At 42.4% G+C, this 12,440-nt stretch overlaps 1 protein-coding gene across 6 annotated transcripts in view; it reads right to left on the reverse strand.

The window, feature by feature from the left end:
• Positions 1-12,440, reverse strand: part of PRDM16 (PR/SET domain 16) — a 455,772-nt gene that overhangs the window by 184,337 nt on the left and 258,995 nt on the right. The window lies entirely within an intron of this gene.

The raw sequence follows: 12,440 nt of genomic DNA on the forward strand, positions 1-12,440 counted from the left end.
GTCGGAGAACTGCACCACAAAATTCAGAGAAGTGTGCATTTCAAAAGAGAGCACTGTTTTGATTTGCATATTGTTTCCAGAAGTGCAGATTAGGGAAGGCTGCATTGAAATGCAAACAGGTCTGAATTTCTTTCCCTTCTCTAGCTATTTGTGCTCATATTTGTTTTTCTTTGAGTCCTCAGGGCACCCTCAAAAGGTAACATATAACACTGAGCACCAGGGAACAACACAAAATGCATCAGTGTGTTCAGGAACAAGGGTGGAAGGTTCAATTTCGGTCAACCTGGGCAGTCCAGGTCCATGAACTTTCCTTGACCAGCTTCCGTGCTCCCATTTGGAATGACAAGGCCAAATATCCAGTAATTAAGAATCAATAGCTTCTTAGTGCACGTGCCAATTAATCAGGCCGTGGTAAGGAGATTAACACTTCTCCACAAGAGTTTTCTCCCATCTTTATCTCCGAGAAACTCCACTGAATCGAGCAGAAGCAGTTGGTGGCTTGAGTCCTTGGTAACAGCTTGGGTTTTCAATATTGTCAATACCATAATGATGTAGGTGATTAACCGTCCATTGGCAAAGCCCTTTCCCCTCTCGGTTAATGCAAATAAATGGATGAGGGCAGAGCACCCCTTATATCATTAGCATGGCAACCTTTTTGTAAAATCAAGTTGATCTTGCTTGCTACCTCTTTCCCAAAGCCCTTGGACATTCTTGTTGACCCCCCCCCCTTTTAAATTGCCTGGGTTGGCAGAGAGATGTGAAGCTAAATCAATTCTTCATTAGCTTAGAACCCAGTTTATATCTGCAGATTTATATAAGCCTTGTGATGCCAAGGGAATGAAGGATGGGTGTCAACACCATGCAAGTGAGATAACCTGAATGAACAAGCTAAAGGAACACAAATACAACATTACTTTCTTGTGGCATACCAGAGGGGTGAGCAGACCTGAAGTTTGCGGTATCTAACGTGTCACATTTTGTTGCTAGAATCGACTGGTGCATGAGGCATTTGTGGTGACCGAATCAGATTCAAAATGGTGACTTGGAGGTGGAGCCAGTTGACCTACTGTGCTCCATGAGTCACACAGGGATAGCCTCTGTATACAAGCAAGCATCTACCAATGTGTTCTCAGGAACCAGGGATTCTAGCACTGCTTTCAATACTAGATCTGAGTTGGCAATCCATTCACACGGAAATTCACCCTATGTTCCCCCACCTAATGTCTAGCAATATGAGAGGGAGGGATTGCGGGAGAATAGACTCTTGTTAAGCATCAGAAAGCCTTGTAGATCTACTGCAAATCACTCAAAGATCTACCAACAGATTCCTTTATAGCAACACTCCCTGCTGGAGGTGTGGGTGTCATAGCTGCACCAGAAGTCATATTCTTAATGGAAACAAGAGAACTGGAACTGTACAAAAGATATAATACTGGCATGAACTGCTTCACCTACAATTTCTTCTGGGGGGCAGGAGCTACCCCCTTCCTTTTAAGACATGCACTGCTCTGCTCAGCTTTCAAACTATGCTCACAGACTATTTGACCAGTAATTTCTTTTAACAGGCCATCAACTAGCCATCTTGGTGTCTGTGGATCAGACCAGAGCTATGACATGGGACATTATATTATGTTTTGCCCTTGATAGAACTCCTCTAGGGATGGAATCCTCTATTCATTTCAGAATCTTCTAAAAGGTCAATCAGATTAGATGGAAATTAGATGGTTCCTGGCCAATGTAGTCAAGCTTGTTATCTGTCAGGTAGCTTTCAAGCAGTGGTAAAATTACAGACTAATTTTTTGCCCCCAAACAGCATCAGCTGCCATGACTGAGTGAAAAAAAAGTACAGATGTCAAACAGATGTCAGCAGGGTTGGGTATTCTTGGTGGCCACCTTCTGGCTGCCATATCCCACCCACAACAGGTGGTGTGTCTTTCTGGGATGTTCAGTGTGTGTTTGGAAATGCTAGTACCCACATGGTAAAAGGTAAATGTAAAGGGACCCCTGACCATTAGGTCCAGTCGTGGCCGACTCTGGGGTTGCAGTGCTCATTTCGCTTTATTGGCTGAGGGAGCCGGCGTACAGCTTCTGGGTCATGTGGCCAGCATGACTAAGCTGCTTCTGGTGAACCAGAGCAGCGCACAGAAACACTGTTTACCTTCCCGCCAGAGCGGTACCTATTTATTTACTTGCACTTTGACATGCTTTCAAACTGCTAGGTTGGTAGGAGCAGGGACCGAGTAACGGGAGCTCACCCCGTCGCGGGGATTCAAACCGCCAACCTTCTGATCGGCAAGTCCTAGGCTCTGTGGTTTAACCCACAGAGTCACCCGCATCCCAGTACCCACATGGAATGGTTGCTAATGATGTAGGAAGGCACAGTTTTCTGTTTTGCTGCACACAGCACTGTTTCTTTTCTGCTGCAGCTCGGCTTCCACCAAAAACCACATTATTCGTCTTGCAGCTTGTTGTGGTGAAACTATGCAACTCATGTAATTTACGTGACAAATTATGCAGATTACATTGAAATGAATGGAGTAGAACAGGCTTCCTCAACCACGGCCCTCCAGATGTTTTTGGCCTACAACTCCCATGATCCCTAGCTAGCAGGACCAGTGGGTTGCTGGGAATTGTAGTCTCAAAACATCTGGGGGGGCCGACGATGAGGAAGCCTAGAGTAGAATAATGTAATGACAATGGGGGGGACACTGCAAATGGGGGAAACCTTGGTCAACTGTGTATCCTTTGTTGACTGAAAGCAACAACTTCATATACCAATCGGAAGGTGGTCAACTCTCTTCCTCTGCAAGTTTTTAAACAGAGATTGGGTGGCCATCGATTAGGGATGATTTAGTTGTGATTCCTGCAATGCAGGGGGGTTGGACTAGATGACCATGGACTCTATGATTTCCATTCTGGACAAGGGATGAATAAACGAACACCAACAATTTATGTTTCCTTTTTTATCAAAAGTCTCCCCAGTGGGGAGTCCCCAGTGGCTACCATGTCGTTCTTCTTCTGAATTCCCCAAAGATGGGGAATGTTAAGGAGGAGAGTTTAAAACAAAAACCCCAAATGTATTGAAGAGGTTGCCCTTTACCTCCCCTCCCATATCCCCCACCAGGATTATGAAAACAGACTCTTTATTTCCCTTTTTGGAAATAGGGTTACAAAAATTGTGGTGTTTTTTTTGGGGGGGGTGGAGAGAGATTTTGGTTCGATCCCACCTTCAGCCCCAGTGTAGGACATTTGCTCTGGAATTGCCAGACATGCAAAGATCAAGATGGCAATTGTCGTTTGTCCGTTAAACTTTGTTCTGCATGGCGTCCAGCGGCTGTTTTGCTCCTGCCTCTGCGTTCCATGCTTCATTTCAGGAAAATCAAGGATGCAAACTTCTTAGAGGTACTTAGTTTCCATGGTAACCTAAGCTGACCTCAACATTATTGTTCTCAAGAGGGGAACTGACTTTACTATATGTTCATTCACTGAATTAATGGACTCCTCGTTCTTTTACTAACGGTGGCCTAACAATGAAAAAAAGAGAGGGAGAGAGAAATGCTGGGTGCTTTTTTAAAAAAAAAATAAAGACACACACTCTCTCTCTCCCTTAGACAACTGTCCAGTCTTTTGTTGAAGGGCTTATTTCAATGAAGTGAGTCTATTTAAAGGGGGGGGGGGAGAGAGAGATTATAAAAATCAACTCAAAGCTGCCTCTGTTGTGGCAGCTAAACACACTTTTATTTCATAGAGTCAGAAACTATAAAACAAGCAAATTGAAGTGCTGAACGAACCTGAAATACCACAGCAGAGTGTGTTGAAAGTGGATTTGAGATATAACAGATAGATATTGTTATACAGAAGGCTGTGATTCTTAGCCACTATTGTTCAATTTGTTTCTTAAACCACAACTGGACCTTCACTCATTCCTCCGTTTTTTAGCTTTTATTTTTGAACACAAGACCGATGTAAGAAATGTAAATAGACTTGGGAGTGAGATAACATAACTGTGGGTCACCATTAGGGAAGAGGAAAACCCCGTACTGCCCACATTTTAAAGTGAAACCACCTGATTTTTAGCTCCCGGACTAGAATACAGTTATCAGGTGGAATGTGTACTTCTCGGCAGTTTCGATACAAAAGACGATGTGTATGCTATGGGGGAAATGTATCACAATGCATCTTTTTGGGGGGGGATGTAAATTAGATAGATAGATGATAGATAGATAGATGATAGATGATAGATAGATAGATAGATAGATAGATAGATAGATAGATAGATGATAGATAGATAGATGATAGATAGATAGATAGATAGATAGATAGATAGATAGATAGATAGATAGATAGATGATAGATAGATAGATAGATGATAGATAGATAGATAGATGATAGATAGATAGATAGATAGATAGATGATAGATAGATAGATAGATAGATGATAGATAGATAGAGGATAGATAGATTATTTACAAAATGCTTAATAAGGAAAAGGCATGACAAATAAATGCATTTCAGAGCATTTTTTATTTTAAAAATCCAAAAATGTGATGGAGCAGTGCATGTGAATTAGTGCATGGTCAGGCCTGCATAACACATAGCTCTTCAACATTTCACAGTTATGCTTTTGGGGAACGGCCAGGGTTCGTTGTCGGAGCAACTGCTTTGCATGCAGGAGTTCAATCCCCAACATCTCCACTTAGGACTGAGGGGAGACCCAAAAAGGTCTTGTTTAACCCATAGCTGCAGCCTTGTATGCAAGCAGAAATCATCTCTCTCTCTCTCTCTCTCTCTCTCTCTCTCTCTCTCTCTCTCTCTCTCTCTCTCTGCTTTTCCAGTACACATCTTTACCTTTAGGTCACACATCACAGCAAACCCTGCCCTCAAAACTCAAGCTTTGTCCTTCTAACTATCTCAGAGCTGGAGGAAGTGCCCCACTCATTTGTCGTCTGGCCCAAAGCCCCCCCTTTTTTGCTTTCTTAAAAGGGCCTGTCACCTTTCCCTTTGTTCTCTTTTAACACTTGCTGGCTCCAGGGGTTAAGTGTCTGGCACCCAGTTTAACACCCTATACCTAGATTAAATTATAACACTTACTGGATCCAGGAGTTTAGAGGAGCCTTGCACCCCACAAACTCATAACGTTATTTTAATCCTCCCCAGGGACAGATTCTGCTATTTATTCAATAATTTTTTAGCATGCCAGTTAAGTGGTTTCTTAATCAGACAGGCTTGTTACCTCTAGGTAAGGATGGAAGAAGGCGACAGTTTCTGTTTTGCCGCCTTCATCGTCCGCAGCACTGTTTCAGTTCCACTGCAGTTCATCTTCCACCCAAAACTACATTGCTTGTCTCACTGTCTGCTGTGACGAAATCGCACAATTTGTGTAATTTATGTAATTACGCAAATTGCATTGCCGTTACATTATTGCACCCTATTCATTTCAAAGCAAAGGAAATGCAATGTAACTATATATTGTCTGTGGAATGAAAACTACAATAACAGTGAATGTGAATGATATTTGCTAAATACATTTTCATTCTGGACATGGGATGCGGAAGTAGACATGTGCAATTTCCGCTCTTGTTCATTCAGATTTCTCCAACATCTCTACTTATAGGAGCACCAGCAGTGAAAAAATCAAGGCACTTTAAACAAAAACAAAAACCACACATTCATTTGAGGAACATTTCAGGTTTTGACAGCTTCTGAAAATGGATATGTTTAAACTCACCCTTTGACTGCCTTGTTTTGTGTGTGATTTATATGGCAATAGCCATTGGCTGCAAACACATAAAATCTGCCCGACTGATATTTTTAATAACACACCCTTCCTCAAATGAATATGTTCACAAGCACCATAGCTTTGAATGCATACTTAAACCAAAAACCAAAAACCAAAAAAACAGGAGAAGAACTGAGAATATTTGATGCCAATAAGTGCAAGGAGTTTTTCAGAGGATACAAAATAAACATCATGGTTTGCTTTGCACAGCATTGGAACTGCAGGGAATCTGTGAACTTTGAGCAACTCAAGTTAAAATCTCCAGACCAAATGTGTGTGTGTGTGTTTAGTACTGTTATTATAAACGTGGCAAAGGCCTTCGGCAAATTGGCCCAAGTCATAATTGCTCCACAAAAGACAGTTAACAGTTCCCCTGCTCTTCTCTAACTACCTTCCTGACTTCCCATTGAAGCCTAATTTCCCACTCCTTGAGGTCATCATTCATCAGCCCCTCAGATCCCACTGGGGAAGGCCCAGCAGACCTTTTCTCTCTCCCTTATAACCGGAGGCCTTTCCTTTTTTTTTTGATGGCCCTGTCCTCTATAAAATGTCTCCACTCTCTCCCAGTGGGGTGAGCTATGTTTATAATATCCAAATAATGATTTCACAAATTATCATAATTATCAATCAATCATCTTCTTTTGAACAATGCCTTCTGCAAGTATCAGATGGCTTGGGTGACCTGTAGAGTTTGTGTGTGTGTGTGTGGTTGCGCAACATAAACAGAGAGAGATTTATTGGTTCCATGGCTGCTAATGCTTCTCTGCAATGACATTTAGTGAATTTGGGAATAAATCTGCCCTGATAACTGCCAGGCTTAGATATGGGATGCAGTTTCTCAGAGCTAAAGGATTCGGCTCATCAAAAGAATAAAAGTAACAATAACAGCAACAAATGTTCCAAATTTCTATAAAGATGTGCCCTCTTTTATTTATTTGCAATACAGTCTTCAACAGTCTCTAGCGCTCTTCAGGAAAACAAGGTCAGCATATATCAAAAGGGGCTTTCCCCGCCAACGTGTTCACTGCATTTTGCATAGCCTTAATCACATTTATTACTTTAAAAAAGTATTCATAATGCAAACTCGAGCAGAAAGGAAAGGTCTATCATCTTAAAGATTGACTCTCTCTCTGTATTATTTTTTTAAAAAGACAATGTTATCTCTCGGTCTCCCCACAGAGTTTCTCCTTGTTAATGGATAAATCTGGACTCGCCAGACAGTCACAGAATAAATTCAGAGCCTCCCCCCACCCCCACAACCTTCTTGGGCAAATGTCTATCCTATTTGATTTTGATAAGACGGCTATTGAGCTTTAATAATGTTGCCTATCCATTTCAGCTGGCCCTTAACATGTCTCTTTATTTGTCCCTAAAGCCTCTTCAAGCAATGCCTTTTTATTACAAGTCTCTCCGCATGGTCTCTGGGGAAACGGGGTTGACAAAGAGTGATAGATAGATAACTCTATAGATTATCTCCCACAGCTGTTTTCCCTCCAGTAGCCCCCTTAGGCGATTCCCTCTAAGTAAACAGAGGCTAAAGGGGGGGGGGGGAAGCATACTGGAGAAAGATGTCTTCCAAGGTTCTTTAGTCATCATGTTTGGGAAAAATAAAATTAAACAGCCCACACTAGACTGGCTTGTATGGATGCTTCTTTCTTCCATCTTCTCTGCAATTTTCAGGCATTTTTTTCCCCCAGGGGGAAAAGGCCTAGCCTTGGAAATGGCTTATCATGCACTAGAAAAGTAGGGAGTGTGGTACCCTTTCTGACATTAGAAACAAAGAGGATACAAAGCTGCCTTTAGGTTTATTTCCTCCTTCCCCAATTTGATCTACACCAGGGTTTCCCAGTCATTGTTGGACTACAACTTCCCTCATCCCTAGCTAGCAGGACCAGAGGTCAGGAATGATGGGAATTGTAGTCTAAAGAAACACCCAGAGACCCAAGTTTGGGAAACCCTGATTTATGTCATTCACTGGAGGGACATTACTACCTGGACCCTCTGCTCTTCCCAGCATTGCTCTGCAAGGAGCACACCTTGATAAAAAAAATCCATACAAAATGGGTGAAATACAATAGTAACCTTACTCAGAACAGACCCACTGAAGCCAGTGAAGAGGATTTAAGGATGTAAGAAGAGCTGTGCTGGATCAGGCATCCTGTTATCGTAGTGGCCAACCTATGGGAAGTCCATATGCAAGACCTGAGGGCAATGCCACCTCTCCCCACCTCCAATTTCCAGAGGCTAGTATTCAGAGACAAACTGTGTCCAACAGTGGAGGTATTAAACATAGCCATCATGGCTAGCAGACATTTCATTAAGTCTTCATCTCTAGAATCTAAGCACCGCTTTGTGGCATCCCTTGCAGAAATCAAACATGACGGATTCTGCTCACACCTTTAGGGCAGAGAAAGGCACTGGTACAGGGTGATTTTTCATTCTTTACTCCTCTCCACTGTCTGGCGGTAGTTCCTTCTGTTTAGCACCAGGTTCCTTCACAAGCCATTAAGCTTAGACTTGAACTCTTTACCCTACTGCTTTGACCTCTGTTGGCCTGGCTTCAAAATCCGACTGGCCTTCAGCAAATTTATCACCTCATAAACCGCTGGTAGTGCTTCTTTACAATGTGTTTAGGCTAGAGCCTATGTCAAATATTATAATTGTCATAGTTTATGTTTGCAGTTGGTGGGGTGTGTGTGTGTGAATTAAGGCAGGAAAATGAGGAACCAACCCAACTGTGGATAGTGAATGTCCAGTTGGCCTTCTCTCCTCCCTGCCACCTCACTGTTCATTTCAGTTCAGTTCTGCATCCTTCTGCACACCTGCCCAGAAAAAGGCAACCAAACTTATCAAGGCCATGAAACAACATCCCTAAACGAAGAAAGGTTGGAGTTTTGAGTTGAGAGAAAAGGTGTGCAAGAGATGACATGATAGAAGTGTACAATATTATGGATGTCATGCAAGAAGTAGGTAGGGAAACATTTTCCTCCCTCTTTCCTAACACTAGAACTCATGAGCATCCAATGTGAATTTGCTGTACCCATAAGTCCTGTACTTTTATTTCACTAATTGGTTTAATTGGTTTTTGCAGATCCTCTAAGTTGTTATATTTTAACAGACATAACCTGTTTCACCACATTCATGTTGCTCGAGTCTTTTTTATGGGCGTCATGGCAAAGTCTACATGAATATTTGCATGCATTTCTGTGCAAATTTCTCCTTTAAAAAAACCCCGCATTATAGTATGCATTTCTGCTGCTGTTGTTGGAGAAGAGCACTGCAACATCGGGAACACTGCAAATCTTGTTGGATAGCTCTGTTTATTTATTTATAGCAAAATAAATAAGGAAATAACTTGTACGTGGCAATTACATTTTTAAAAAATCAAAGCGGTTTACAACAATTGTACAAACATAATAAAAGCCACATAGTTAAAGATCACTGACTAGTTTATTTTAACTGCCCCCATAATCCCAATGCCAAAGAAAAGTTTTCAGCAAATGTTTAAAGGCCAATGTAGAAGACACCTGCTGAATCTTTACTGGAAGATGCCTGGACCAATGACAGAAAAGGGGGCCTTCTTGATAGTTCCACCTCCCTCAGAAGTTTCTAGGGGTTTCCTGGAGGAGGGCCTTCTCTGTGGCAGCCCCCTAGGTCATGGAATCCCCTCCCCACAGAGGTACATCTGGAAACTTCACCATATAACTTTTGCTGAATGGTGAAGAAATGCATATTTACAATGACCTTTGACACCTAAGATGTGTGCTTTGACAGCCCCACCCTATTCCTACAAATGCCATCTGGTGATTTGTTAATTCAATACGATGAATTGTTGATTATTCTATATGATTTGTATTCATAATGTTCTATTATGTTCTATCATGCTATTCTTATTTATTGTTTGTAAGCTGCTTTGGGATTCATTTGAATGAAAAGCAGCATAGAAACGGAGTAAATCAAATCAATCAATCATTTTTAATTTTTAATTGTTATAACCTGCCCTCAGACCTGCTGATCAAGGGTAGGTCATAAATTTAACAGCAGCAGCAGCAGCTCAGTTTCATGTCAAATGAACCATCACTTTGAGAAATGCAAATTAGGTAGGTTCACATTTTAAAAATTGTGAGACATTTAAGGAGGATGTTTTTTTTAAAAAAAATAAAAATAAAAAATTGTATGTGTGCCTCATTGCAATAACAAGCATTTAGAGATAAGCTCACATTGACTGGGTACAAATGGAATGGGACTTATTGCTAACACATCATGAGAAAGTCCAGGAAAACTGCAAAGTGGCTTCTAAAACAAGGAGGATGGGATTCCATTTTTGGGGGTGATAAATGAGGTTATGATAATAAGGACTGTCCCCACATGGCTTGGGATAATAAGAGCCCTCTGAGGTCCAGACAAATGGCTGATGAGTTATGAGATGAACAAGGTAAAAAGTTCAGCACTACTGCAAGGTCACAGGGTGGTCAACAGAGGGCATTTCATGTGGGACATCCCACCCCCCAGCCCTCAAGTTTAGCTTCTAAAGGAAAAGATTATTTGCCTCATCTCATCCTGGAGAGAATTGGAATAGACTGTGTTGCGTATAGATATGTCTATGTATCTCTTTTCAAACTGCCTCTGGAGCCAGCCAGATCTAGAGTTTCACAATGTTTGGCAGAAGCTGCCCGGGTGTTTCGTTTTAACTTTCAGAGCTCAGAAAGTGTCATTAACAAGACAGCCATACAAAGGGGGCAGGGAAAGAGTTGCTCTAGTTTTCAATCTGAAACAGCAATGGTTTCTTAAAAGGAAGTCTCTGGAGGTATGCTACCGAAAATATGAAATCTCATAAAAAAGAAAATAAGCCAAAATGAAGCACAGAAAGAACACCTTTAGGCAAACACATGTTGCCATTGCCTAGATAGGTGATGCAATGAAGCGTGCACTCCAACTCAGTTAGCTGTTCCACTAAAACTGCAAACTGGATAGACTTTGGCTGGGATAAGTGTAACGATTTGGCCTAATTCAATAAATAGGCAACGGTAAGCAGGGCTGCTTTGAGATCCCATATAACCCTGCAAGCATTGTCAGATTAGAATATATTTTGGGCACATTCATACTGCTTTAAAAAGTCATGGCTTCCCCCAAAGAGTCTGGGGAGCTGTGGTTTGCTAAGTATTGAATTGATGCTTTTGAATTATGGTGCTGGAGGAGACTCTTGAGAGTCCCATGGTCTGCAAGAAGATCAAACCTATCCATTCTTAAGGAAATCAGCCCTGAGTGCTCACTGGAAGGACAGATCCTGAAGCTGAGGCTCCAATACTTCGGCCAACTCATGAGAAGAGAAGACTCCCTAGAAGAGACCCTGATGTTGGGAAAGATGGAGGGCACAAGGAGAAAGGGACAACAGAGGACGAGATGGTTGGACAGTGTTCTCGAAGCTACTAACATGAGTTTGACTGAACTGCGAGAGGCAGTGGAAGACAGGAGTGCCTGGCGTGCTCTGGTCCATGGGGTCACGAAGAGTCGGACATGACTAAGCAACAACAACAAGTATTGTAGTGCTGTAAATGCATGGTGTGAATGTGGCTGTGGTGTGACCTCTAAAACTCATGTCCAATTAAAAACAACAACAACACAGTACAGTACTAAGGGCTAGAAAGACAGTAAGAATCAGGATTCTCTGTCACCAAAATCTGCCAGGCGTGATGCTTGACTCATCGGAATCTGCCAGTCCCCGTCTGCAGATCATCCAAAGCCACAATATTCCCACCACTGGTTCAGTAGCATATTCCAGGTTATGCCCATGAATCATCAACATCTGCAAAGCTCCACACATGATACAGCGGAATCTGCCAGGCCCTGCCCATGGTTTGAAAATCTTGCCTAAAGGAAGTGCCCTGGCCCCAACTCCCGCAATTTCAAAAGCTACCACACTGAAAATGCAGACTCACTGCTACCCGGACATTTGTCAAGAGGGATGTTCTGGGCTGGAGCTCTGCATCCAGATTTCCATCCTCCTGGCTTACTGCAGTGACCGTGTTACCAGCAAAGTAGCCTTTGGAAGGAGCTGTGTGGCTGATTTTCAGTTGTTTGGGCCTTGGGTGGAGAAGGTTTTCACTGATACCAGGTCATGGGTATTGCCGCATACAGTTGTGGCGATCACACAGGGTCCCCGGACGTTTCACCATCTATTGATCCCTGTGCCACCACTTTATTTCTCGCTGCCACCACCCAGGCCCTAACTGGTAAAATTCTTAGTACAGTCAGGGTTAAATTGGAACATAAACTTCTGTTTACTTATTGCAGTTTAACAAGCGTATCAGTCAATTACAATCATGGGGTGCCTATCCAGACCTATAACTTCCGCTACCTGCTCTCCCTCACTAAACCACCTCTCAGATATTTACTTGTCTTCCTAGCTCCTAACTGTTCCTGACTCAGCTTATTTCACTACACTAACTCAACCTACCCACAGACTCTATCCCCATTCACTCCCACTCCAACCAACCACCCAACTCCCAATGAACTCCCTTTGCCCTTCCCAGAGCTGGTTTTATAGTCCCTCTGACTCCAACCCCCTGGGTTCTGATTGGGTAACCTGTTTAACTATTTCACCTCCAGCACTCTCATATGTTAACGTCACAACAGCCCCCTTCCAGCATGTATAGCTGAC

This window comes from Podarcis raffonei, chromosome 8, assembly GCF_027172205.1.
Source record: "Podarcis raffonei isolate rPodRaf1 chromosome 8, rPodRaf1.pri, whole genome shotgun sequence".
NCBI lineage: Eukaryota > Metazoa > Chordata > Lepidosauria > Squamata > Lacertidae > Podarcis > Podarcis raffonei.